This window comes from Furipterus horrens, unplaced genomic scaffold, assembly GCF_987537825.1.
Source record: "Furipterus horrens unplaced genomic scaffold, mFurHor1.1.pri manual_scaffold_4, whole genome shotgun sequence".
NCBI lineage: Eukaryota > Metazoa > Chordata > Mammalia > Chiroptera > Furipteridae > Furipterus > Furipterus horrens.
This window is the reverse complement of record NW_028327174.1, coordinates 75,267,107-75,279,958: the sequence shown is the minus strand read 5'-3', so window position 1 is coordinate 75,279,958 and position 12,852 is coordinate 75,267,107. Positions and strand designations below refer to the sequence as shown.

The window sequence follows — 12,852 nt, the reverse complement described above, 5'->3', positions numbered from 1 at the left end:
TGAGGAGACAGAGAAGTATGGCCCAAAAAAGGAAACGGATCAAGGTTCCAGTGGGAGAACTAAGCGACGAGGACATAGCCAACCTAACAGATGAGGAGATAGACAACCTAACAGATGTAGAGTTCAAAACACTGGTGATAAAGATGCTCACAGGCTTGACAGATATGCTTGGGTACAACAAACACATAACAAGTGAAGGCTATGCTCAGTGAAACGAAGGAAAATCCACACAGAACCAATGGTGAAGGAAAGGAAACCCGGGTTCTAATCAATGATTTGGAATATAAGGCAGAAAAAAGCAGTCAACCGGTGCAGAATGAGGAAGCAAGAATTGAAAAAAATGAGGAAAACTCATTTTGCGAAGGAGATGCACATCTGGGTCCGGGAAGCACAGAGGGTCCTGGGCGAGCTGGACCCCGACGGGACCCCACCAGGACGCATCATGATTGAGATGCCAAAGGTGGAAGATAAAGACAGAGTCCTGGGGGTAGCAAGAGAGAGACAGAGAGTTGCCTACAGGGGACTGCCTGTAAGACTATCAGCTGATTTCTCACAGGACACTTTGCAGGCAGGAAGGGACTGGCAAACGGTAATCGATGTGATGACAGGCAACCTGCAACCAGGATTACTCTATCGAGTAAAGCTATCATTTGAAATGCAAGGGAAGATGACGTGCTTCCCAGACAAGGTGAAGCTAAAGGAGCTCGTCATCACCAAGCCATTATTATATGAAATCTCAAAGGGATTTCTTAAGGAAAAGAAGATCAAAACTATGAACACTAAAATGACAACAAACTCACAACTATCAACAACTGAATCTAAAAAATAAAAACAAAATCCAAATGAGCAAACCAGAATAGGAACAGAATCATAGGTATGGGGATCATTTGGAGGGATATCAGCTGGGAGCGGCTAGCTGGAGAAATGGGGAAATGATTCAGGGACTAAGAAGCATAATCAAAATCGGTCAGTACAAAATAAGACAGGGGGGATGTTGAGAATAATATAGGAAAGGGTGAAGCCAAAGAACTTCTATGCACGACCCGTGGACATGAACTAAGAGGGCTGGGACGGCTGGGGGAAGCGGGGGACTGGGCAGAGGGGAGCAAAGGGGGAAAAATTGGAACTATTGTAACAACAAAATCAATAAAATGTACTTTAAAATAATAATTAGTAAATAAATTCACACACACCAGAACTATTGGGAAACAGATACTTCTCCAAGGAGGACATACAGAGGGACCATAGGCATATGAAAGGATGTGCAGCATCGCTAGCCATCAGATAAATGCAAATTAAAATCACAATGAGAAAGTGCCTCACACATGTCAGAATGGCCACCATTAATAAATCAACAAACAAGTGCTGGCGAGAATGTGGACAAAAGGGAACCCTAGTGCACGGTTGGCAGGAATGCAGACTGGTGCAACCACTGTCAAAAATAGCGTGGAATTTCCTCGAAAAACAAAAAATGGAACTGCCTTTTGACCCAGACATTCCACTACTGGGATTATACCCAAAGAATCCTGAAACACCAATTCAAAAGAACTTATGCACCCCTATGTCCAGAGCAGCATTATTGACAATAGCCAAATGCTGGAAACAGCCTGAGGGGCCATCAGTAAATGAGTGGATCAAAAAACTGTGGTACATTTACACAGTGGAACACTATGCAGCAGAAAGAAAGAACTCCTAACTTTTGCAACAGCATGTATGTGACTGGAGAGTATACGCTACGTGAAATAAGCGATTCAATGAAAGACAAATACCATCTCACCCATCAGAGGAACCTAATTAGCAAAAACAAACGAATGAGCACAGCAGAACCAGAGACATGAAAACGTGGAACAGTCAGAGGGGAGAGGGGAGGGGGATAATGGTGGAAAGAAGGGGAGGGGACTTGTCAAAGAACACATGTGAATGACGCACGGACAGGGACAACAGGGTGGGGATTGACTGTGGAGCAGAGGTGGGCTCCGCACAGGAGGGCAAAGGGGGGAAAATTGGGACAACTGTAATAGGATAACAGAACATTTTTTGAAAGGGAAAAAAAATCCCACTAAGAGGAATTCAGATAACATGTTAAAGGAGTAACAAAATAGAGAAAATGCAAAGAAAAGTACATCTTTGTTTACTCATAAACATTAAGCCAGCTCCTAAAGTTTAACTTCTAGGTAAACAACACTCCCCCGGTTTTATGATGCACTACTACTAAACAAAATCTTCATTGGAATAACAAGTTCTTCTCTATGAAATTTCCCATGTAAGTGAAACTAAATTTCTCCCTAGAGACAGTTCCTTTCCCAGAATGGCCTAAGCTCTATAACCTACTGCCTAGAATACAAAGAGACTAATCAAACCTTATCAGCTTACAATACTCAAAATTTGACTTTCATGAGAAAAGTTCATAAATTTATATTTGCAAATGTAATTAATATCACTAAAATCAGAGGTTATGGCTTATGTTCACTAAAACTTAGATTACTTAACGGTCTTATTGAAACTATTTTCTTATAGGACATTTGCCATAAAACTATATATTCCAAGAAAGATATCATCCAAAGAAGCAACACATTCCATTGTACAATTTTATGGGTTTTAAAAATGTTGTTGGTAGCAACTTGAAATGCTTTTGTCTAAAAAAATAAACAAATAGGTATTCAAAGATGATTCTGTGTGACAGAACTTCTCAGTAATTGAATAAATAAAAGATCAAACTATCTCATCAATAATTTCTAAACCGAAAGCAGGACCCAGAGATTGAACTCATGACCAAAGCATCACGACCTTCCTCTAAACAAACTTTGGACAAATCAAAAGAATTAGAAGCTACTGATTATACCACAAATTATTACTCTATTGACTTTGTCATTTAAAAAAATCAGCCACCATGGCCAGGTGGGCCCCCGTTGTACTAATGCAAAGTGGGAAGAACACGCCCTCCCATCACGGGAGGGAAGTTGTAACCTGCCATAGCATCACCTAGATTCAGCACAGGTAGGTTCCAGGTTTGAAATACAGTGCAGCTACAAGTGTGTCTAAACACAGGGATGATGCTAAGACTTGCAACGATAATGGCTGTGACGCAGCCAGAAATGCCCCCAGTGGTCTGACAGAAGGTGGAAAGAGACATGTCTCATGACATACCTGTATTCTCCATGGTGGTGGCTGTTGCAAGTGTCGGAGATCTTGTACGCCAGGTGGACTGCAGGTGCACTGGTGGCAAGTGTGAACACTCGTGCCTGTGATCATGGGGAAGGTGTTATACTCTGCAATGAGGTTGTGGATGTTCCTCCTCCTGCAGCAGCCATGCTGTGGCCAGATGGATCCCCCAGTTAAGAAAAGAGGTGGTGACTTTAGCCAAGGGAATGTTGCCACTGGGTGGTATGTGGTCAGAATTAGGAAGGGCAAGGACAGGGGGCAGTGGTTTTCCTATGGAGCAGGAGTGGTGTCCATAGGCTCCTCGGGGTCCATGGCAGGGATTTGGTGAACTGCCATGGATCTTACACTGCCACCTGGAGATGATACGACTGTGGTGGCATAGTACGGAGGAGTCGTGTCCATTTCGGTGTCATCATCCTGTAAAGCGGGCCGAGAGGTCAAACGTGTAGATGCTCTGGCAGTGATGTTAACAGGGGCCTGCCCCATTTGAGTGGCCAGGGGAAGGGTTCCTGCAGGCACCGAGGCAGGTGGAGGCAGAGAAGCAGCAGGCTGAGTGACCTGGGTCTTGTCCCCCGCAGTCTTTTTCCTTGGACCCTCAGATCTTTCCATGGTGTGCAGCTTTGGGTCCATGGCAAGGCAAGGAAGTTTAGCAGGCGGGGGCAGCTCACCTCGATCCCACCGCAGTGGTGGCAGTGGAAGCAAGAGCGGCCCAGACTGCTTTCTTTTGCGGGGCCTCCTGCTGGCAGAGGCCGGGGGAGAATTGCTGCTGGATTGCTTCTCCTTCCCTACACATACTGAATCTGGAGTGCTGGGCAGATGCCCACTGCTGTGGGGGCTGTCCCCATGATCCTGCCCTTTTTCCTCTACCTGGCTGGTCTTGTGTGCCGTGTCTTTTGGGGACTCTTCCGGGACCTTCCCCACCACCTCCTTTGGGAAAGGAAGTGGGACGATTATAGAGGGTCCCGGCTCCTCAGCCTTGACTGCCTGCTCAGGTGGTGAGCGCAGGCCAGAAGATCTGCGACCTGAATGACGAATAGGGCCCGGTCTCAAGCTTCCAGACCTCCCGGATGTACAAGCAGGAAGCACAGGCTTCTGCGGGGGGTCCTTCCATTTCACCAACCGGTGCACTTCCCGAGGGAAGCGCACAGTCTGTGCGAGAGGACACCGCCCTCTCGGGACAAGGCCGAAGGGCGATGGACCGGGAGCATGACAGAAATGAAATAGTGGGTGGAAATGTCTGACAGCAGGGTGGTCCCAGCCAGGTGGGCCATAATCACGGGTGTCACGGTGATGGCCACCAGGCAAGGGATGGTGGCCGCGGCGGAGGCGGCAGAAGAACAAGCGAATCCGAGAAAGGAAATTGCCCATGTAGGGGCAGTTGTGCGCCAAACGAACTCAAATAAGAGTGGAAACAGGGAGAGTCTCTCCTTTGCTTCCTCCTCCTCTGGGGTTCTAGCAGGCACTGAACTGACTTCAGCCAGGACCTTCTGATGTCTCCATGGAAACATCAATGGACCTTGAGAGGTCACAGAGGAAGGGGCGGGGCCTCCCTGAATGGCCAATCCCATCATGACCTTCTAGCACCTGGGACCTGCATCTCTGTGTAGCAAGTGTTTGGCACCTGCCTTGCCCTCCATGAGGCCTTTGTCCCATACCACTGAGGCCCGACCTGCCTGACATCACCGTGTCTGGCCACTGGCTCTGTGGGAGCTTTGGCGCCTGCCCCACTGTTGTCCCAGGGGCCAGGTCCTGCTCAAAGTCAGTACGGGAGCCACCCGGCTCCTTCCTGGACATGGCCCACCTCCTCAGGGGACCTTTTCAGCTTCTCTTAGAAGCCCGAGGCAGGTGCACTTTCTCCATGTCTGCCCTGGCCACCAGCCTCACCAGTCAGCTGTGAAACACTGTGAGGTGGAGTGGACACAAAGCCCTAACCAACAGGCTGCTGCACCTGGAGACACCCCAGAAAAGAGCTGGCAGCTAGCAGGGGTGTAAACCCAATGTGCTGAATTACTAATGAATAAAAAGGGAAGGAACTAATGGAAATCAAAGCATACCGAATTGCTCAGAAGGAACATACATATATATTAACTTTAGAATTTGTTAAACATGTGAAATGTTTAAAAACGACTATTAAGATGAAAACAGAAGCCTGGCTGGTGTGTTTCAGAGGAATGGGCGCCACCCTGTGAAGCAAAAGGTCACCGGTTCAATTCCCAGTCCGGACACATGCCTGCGTTACAGGACAGGTCCCCGTTTGGGGGCATGCGAGAGGTAAAATCGGTCAAGGTATCTCTTACACACTGATGTTTCTCTCCATCTTTTTCTCCCTCCTTTTCCCTCTCTCTAAAAGGAAATAAATAAAATCTTTAAAGAAAGAAAACAATAGAATTAGCTATAACTTCCAAGTCAGTAGAGAAAACACAAAGTAAAAATATTTCAATCATTCCCAAATAAGTCACTCTAATATTAGAAAAGAAGAAAAAGCAGGATAAATTGAAAGCGAAAAGTAACTATTAGGAAAAAGTACAACTCCATGAGAAATATAAGTAATTGATCAGTTCAAGGCAGATATATTCAGATTGTGTTAAAATATCCTAGCTGTATTGTTTAAAGAGACTTGTAACACATAAGAACCCAGAAATATGTTTAAAAATCAGTTTGTTAAACATAGGTATAGCTATATTATTATCAAACAAAATATACTTAAAGGTTTAAAAAAAGAGAAAGACATTGCTAAAGTGGAGCCTGTAACATAATTTAATACTCTCATTCCCTAAGAATACATAACACGATAATTCTAAATTACTTTGTGCCTAAAAACAAGCCAAAATGGACATAAGGCAAAAAGGGAAATAATTACAAAAGAAATTGACAAAGTGAGTCAAGGCAATTGAATGTACTTGGATGCAGAATATATTAAAACAACTTTTTTAGGAACTGAGAAATAAGTAGGCAAAACAAGTATGTGAGCTTATAATAGATAAAAGCATTGAAAATTGGAGAACAGCATTGAAAAATTGGAGAATAGACACGTTTCAGGAACAAAGGGGACATTTATGATAACTGACCACATATTAGGCCATAATTAAGCCTTAATAATGGAAAGACTCCCAAATCAGCAAGTATGAGTTTGCCAGTCACCCCAAGTTTGTTTTTCAATCATGGTTTCCTTGAAAGCATTAACATAACTCGCAAACACAAGATGAAGGTGGGAGAAAAAAGAGTTCAGAGGGACATATGCAGTACCATACCATTCACACAAAAGACTCACAAAGTCAAAGATTGGCATTAGAAATTTCAAAATTCAAGAGATGCTAACTCTTACATTCAGTGCATGAGGAATAAAAGAAGACCAGGAACACTCAGATTTATTGTGCTATTTAATTTCTTAAAGCTAGTGCTTCCACAAGGATTCAGAATATCATCTTTAGACCTTCTTACATGCCTGGACATTTTATAATAAAAAAATAAACTAACAAATAAACAAATGCTCTGTACATCTCTTATTGGGAAAGAATAAAGATAACATATTGCTTGTAAAAGGGATATATTGTTTCGATCCCTCGAAAACAAAAAGAAAACAATGGAAGCTAATTTTATGTTGGAGGATATAAATTTCAAAAGGTGAACCAAAACAATGTAAAACAAAATGAGCAAAATCCAGCAGTTGCAGAGTATTATGTCCTTCAAAGAAATAGCAGAAACCTTCCATTATATGTTTTCCAAGACTGTATTATGCCACATGTTAATGGCAATTTTGGGTGAAAGATCAGGAAACATTTCACACTGTATCACACCTTGGAGAGACACAAGGCACATTACTACATGAAATGGTTCTGCGAAACCAGCTGTGAAATAAATGTTTACTTTCATTTAATTTCAAGTTTCCCAAACTCATTTGATCATAGACCCTTCTAAGAAATGACTACTAGCATACTTCCAGGAGATTAATGCGTCATTGAACAGAATTCAGGAAATATCCCCACAAAATTTTATTTCCTAGAGTCATAACTAAGTGAGGAGTAGTTTACTTTAGCTATTTCTAGTTCATGTATATGAAAAGTAACGTGTACTCAATAATTCTTCAGGTAAAAACACCCAAATAATATTTTTCCTCCCTATGCTTGTCTATTGTCATTTTTGTTGCTAAAATTAAAAGAGAGAGTGTTCTAAATACATAACAAGACGTGTTAACCATCAGGCCATTATTAACTATTTACTATCAGATATTTTTTTATTCAAAATATTTTTATTCCATTTTACTTTTCACTAACTGCAGAAGCAAACCATAGAACACTAATCAAATCCAAAACAAAAAGATATAGAGTAAACCTATTTGAAATTCAGCTATGACCAATATTATGGTCATAAAGGTCAGATAGACCTCATTAGATAGACTTTTTCTTAATATACATTTTCCAAAGGCCTTTGCTCAAGTGAAACATCCCCTCCCTCTTAGTAATCACCTGATTTCTATTCTTGAGATCATTTCATCTTCTCTGAAAGCCAGTTTCTGTGATTCAACATCTTAGATTCAATTAATTTAAGTTCATCATGTAAGTCGAGTGAGCTTTATATCAAAGCAGAGTCCAAGGAAAACATCTTAAGTCAGGCTTCCAGCATTAAGGTTACAATCCTCCCACAACCAAAAGAGCAACTCAGATCTCCTTGGTCAGTACTTTAGTCCTTTGGTTGACTGCCATCAAATGGTATCCAGCAATATATATGTCTGTCATTATTGGGTAACCTTCACCTCATTCGTGCATTTCATGCATTTATGCACCGATTGATTCATCCACTTAACTAAAAGTAAAGATATATGCTCACTCTTCAAACTAAACAGGATTATACAGGCTTGGATATAGCACGGCAAATATGTAGAAAAAAGAAAAGGAGGGCGAAAGGGAGGAAGAAAGAATTCACTATCTCATTTTGGTATTGGCTCTCAAGTCAAGCTTATAGCAACGAGAGCCAATGTGATTTCATTAATGCTCTGTTTAGTCCAGGGAACTGTTATTTTCTTCAAACAGAATATGGTTGAAAGTGATAGTAAATATCCAGAGTCCAGGAGCAGTCCTGTTTTCACAGGAACCTGGCAGGAGATATTCCCATCAGGGCCACTAGAGAACTGGAAATGGGCCTAGACTCTGCTCCAGTCTCACTCCCAGTCCCAGTTCTTGAACAGTCTTGCTCACCCAGGTCTTGCTGAGATGCATGCCTGCCAGTGCTCCAGGAGACCAGCGAGCCCACCCAAGGCCAACAGCAGATCCTACATGGACCTGTGTCATCTTCAGTCCCTCTCAACTCTATAGTTCACAAGCAGTTAGGCCCACCCAGAGACCCACCAGAAGACGTGCCCACCTACACCCTTAGAGGTTAGCCTGCCAACCTCGGTCTGACTGCATATCCTGGAATGGCCCTCTAAATCAGCTGCAACCCCTGCCAGCCTTGGTCAGGAAACACTCCTGTTCGTACAAATGGCCTGGCAAGAGACAAGTGCATCTTGTTTGCCTCAAGAGCAATGTGTGCAGAACTCAACCCTGACTGTGGACCCCAAAAGAGCCTGGGACTCAGCTTCTGCCCCTCTCAGCCATAGTATGGATCTAGTCCTGCCCACCCAGGGACACAGGCATGGACCTGACAAGGAACCACACATGTATATACACCTAGTAAAGGCTAGCTGTCTGAAGACCTAACTGCAGACCCTGAAGTGGAACCTTCTCCCCGCACCACCCTATTGAATAAGATCCTGGGAGTGGTCCCTTGTTCCTAGGACCAGGCATGATACATGAAAGCCTGAGAACTCTGGAACAAGCCTGCCAACTGCACACTCCACTGCAGACACAACAGAAGCTTCATTGAATGCAAATATTTACCAAAGGGAGAACCGAGGGAACAAATAAACACCAATACAATAATAATAGGGGATTTCATTATCCCACTTTTAACACTGGGTAGACTATCCAGACAGAAAATCAATAAGGAAACAGTCAACCTGAATAACACCATAGATCAAATCAACTAACAGACATATACATAACATTCCACTCAACAGCACCAGAATAAAAATTCCTCTTGGCACATGGAACATTCTGAGATAGAGCATATGTTGGGTCACAAAGAAAGTCTTAACTCATTTAAAATGACTTCATATCAAGTATCTTTTCTAAGCACAATTATATGAAAGTAGAATCCAGAACAGGAGGAGAACTGTAGAATTCACAATACATGGAAATTAAGCAATATACTCCTAAACAGTCAATGAGTCCGAAAAGAAATTAAAAATACAGTAATGCAACAGAACCCCTGGGCTGCCCCGATTGAAACAGAACCCACGGGCTGTTTAGTTAGGGGCCCGATGGCCCGCCGCCAGAATCATAACTCTCGATATCAGAGTTTGGTGAAAAGGAAAAAGAATTGTTTATTTACACATAGTCCTACCTCCCCCTCCCAGACCTGGCCAGTCTTAGGAAAGTCAGAAACACCGTTCCCCTACCTCCTAGGCACAGTTCAGCTTTACCAGTAGCTGCCAATCACTCAGTTCTGATTGGGGAGGTCCTTTCTGTGCTGTGGTGCCCTCCAGCTCTCAATGCAGGACCGCCTGGATTCTCAGCCTCCTTGCAAACTGCCTTCTTCCTGTAAACTGCATGAATCTCCTCAAAACTGCATGGCGAGAGCTTCTTCCTAAAGCAGCCTAGAGACCCCTTCTCCTCCAAGCCACATGGAGGGAGCCCACGAGAGCCAGAGCCAGCCTCTTAAAGCAGCCTGGAGACCCCTGCTCCTCCAAGTCACATGGAGGGAGCCCACGAGAGCCAGGGCCAGAGAGCCAGCGAGAGAGAGCCAGTTCCGGAGTGCTACAGAGCAAGAGAGCCAGCCAGCCAAATGTCCACAGCTGCTTTTCTCTTCCTGACTGCCTCCTCTCCCTCACTGCGTCCTCTCACGCAGTGGGTGTTGCAAACAGTTCTGACCATTCACAGAACCCCGTGTAGGCTCTGTAGGCTTCTTCCGTACCAGCCCACAGTCCAAGACCCCTTCCATCTTCCTGACCCTTGGAAGTAAAGCGGATCTTTGCAACAATGTTGCCAGCCACTAGCCACAGGCATGCAAGGCATCCTGAAAGCTGCTTCCTTTTCCCTATCTCCCAGCCGCCAACTCTGGGGTTTGTTTTTGGACTCCCCTGTTTCTATAACAGTAAGACATACAAAAATTAAATAAAAACATAGCAAAATTTATGGAATGCAGCAAAAGCAGTTTTAAAAAGGTAGGCTATAGTGTTTTTTAGAAGAGCTAAACAAAATGGACAAAAAGATAGGCTAGAATAACCAGGAAAGAGAGGACACAGATAAATAAAATTAAAAATGAAAAAAGAGACATTACATTTACACTACATAAATCTTTTCTAATCTTATATCTGATAAGGGGTTAATATTCAAAATATATAAACAAATCCTACAATTCAATAGGAAAAAAACTCAAATAATTTAATTAGAAAATGGGAAAAGGATATCAATAGATAGTTTTCCTAAGAAGACATACAAGTGACCAACAGGTACATGGAAAGAGGCTCAATGTCACTTATCATCTGGAAAATGCTTATCAAAACCACACTGACATATACGTCACACCTGTTGGAATGGCTATTAAAGACACAAGCTATAACAAACATTAGCAAGGATGTGGAGAAAAGAAAACAGTGTGTACTATAGATGGGAATTAAATTGATATAACCATAATGGAAAAAAGGTATTGACATTTCTCATAAAATTATAAACGCAACTACCATGTGACACAGCAACTCTACAGCTGGGATGTATCCAAAGGAAATGAAATCACTGACTGAAGAAATACCTGCACCCCCATGTTCCCTGCAGCATTCCTCACAACAGCCAGGAGATCAATAGATGAATGGATAAAGAAAATGTGGTATTCAGATATATCCATATATAAATATATATGTATATTTAGTTATTCAGTTATTTATTTACTATGTTATAACAAGGAAGAAAATCTTGCAGTTTGCAACCACATAGGAACAGACTAGACTGGTGGTTGCCAGGAGCTAAGGGGAAAGGAAAATGAGAAAATGTTGGTCACAGAGTATAGACTTGCAGTTATAGATGAATGAAACCTAAGGGTCTAGCATACGGCATGGTGACTATAGCTACCAACCTGTATTGTATAGTTGGATTTTGCTGACAGAATAAATCCAAAATATTCTTATCGTACACACAAAAAGTAACTATGTGAAATGATACATATAGCTAAATTGCAGGGAGTTATATAAAGCAATTAGGATTTGGGGTAAGAGTTAAAATTGGCTTCATCTGCAGTTTAGAGGTTTTCTTACTACTAAAATATATATCATAAATCAATAATTCTAGCTTCAGGAGTATTATGCATGACCTTGTAAGATTGTTTTAAAAAGGTTAGAGTAGTTGAAAACTAATTATTGAGTTTTCCTTAAAGTTATAAATCTGACTTTATGCAAGTTATCATATCTTTAGAAAAAGAGATAGTAGATAAATGGACATAAGAACTCCAAGATTTTAACGGCTTTAATCTATTTCATATTCAGGAGGAAGCAGAAAAATAAATCACACAACTTCAAAAATAGTAAGAAAAAAAAAACACCTGAGGTCTGCTTCAAAAACCTATTCAATGTCTTGCTTCTCATTTTTTCGTCACTCATACATGTATATACTAAGACAAATAATTGGTAATAGGAAAAAATAGGACATCGTAGGTCTCAGTTTCCAGTTTAGTTATTATATTTTTTTTAATTTGCAGATGTCTTTCCTCTTAATTCAGTATTAATACCATCACAAAGTGCCTTTTCTATGTCACATTCTCTCCATAAACTTCATCTGTATGCATCTTTAAAGACAAAGCTAACTTACAAAAACAATTTGCTTCACTGGAGGGAATAATACAGTGCGTATTGATGTGGAAATTTTCCATCTCTAAGGGGTTAACAATTGCAAAGAAAGCAATAATAGAGTCTCTCTCTCTCTCTCTCTCTCTCTCTCCCTCGCTCTCTCTCTCTCTCTCTCTCTCTCTCTCGCTCTCTCTCTCGCTCTTGCTCTCGCTCTCGCTCTCTCTCGCACCTCTACCTCCATCTCTGTCTTGCACCACCCCTACCATTCTCCCCTGGTCTCTCCTGCTCACCCTTTAGGGTTCCTGCTCCCCTGATTCAACATGAGATCTCAGCTGTTGGCGCTGTGCTGTGATGTGAAGGATGTCAAGGACATTCTCCTAAGCAGTGAACAGGACCATTGATCATTATTTTTTTTTCACTGTTTGCAGAGAATCTCTGGGCAAGAGAAGTGTCTTTCCCATGCAGAAAGAATTGACAGTGTTGTGAGATTTTGGCTTTTTGGAGCAACACATTAAGCTTATTAAGTTCATAATACTCAGCAGGTTAAAAGAGCCATTTGCTTTTCATCTTATTGCCTCAGCAAAAGAATATATATATATATATATATATATATATATATATATATATATATATATATATATATAAACTATTCTTATCCAAATATCCAAAAACCTCAATCCACAGTTTTTGTATATCAAATACAGGGAGAAAGATCTTTACCCCTACAGTTCTATATTGAATGGCAAAACAAAAATGCTAAGGCATAACCATTTTAGTCCGGTGATGCCTCACCTTGGAGACAAAAAGAACAAAAG

General features: G+C 42.0%; 1 long non-coding RNA gene across 1 annotated transcript in view; it reads right to left on the bottom strand.

Annotated features, from left to right (window-relative positions):
- LOC150012241 (uncharacterized) overlaps positions 1 to 10,003 on the bottom strand; it is a 35,217-nt gene extending 25,214 nt beyond the window's left edge. The window contains exon 1 of the long non-coding RNA XR_016510731.1: positions 9,659 to 10,003. This is a non-coding gene — a long non-coding RNA (uncharacterized LOC150012241). The remainder of the gene's footprint in view (positions 1 to 9,658) is intronic.
- Positions 10,004 to 12,852: the final 2,849 nt, after the last annotated feature.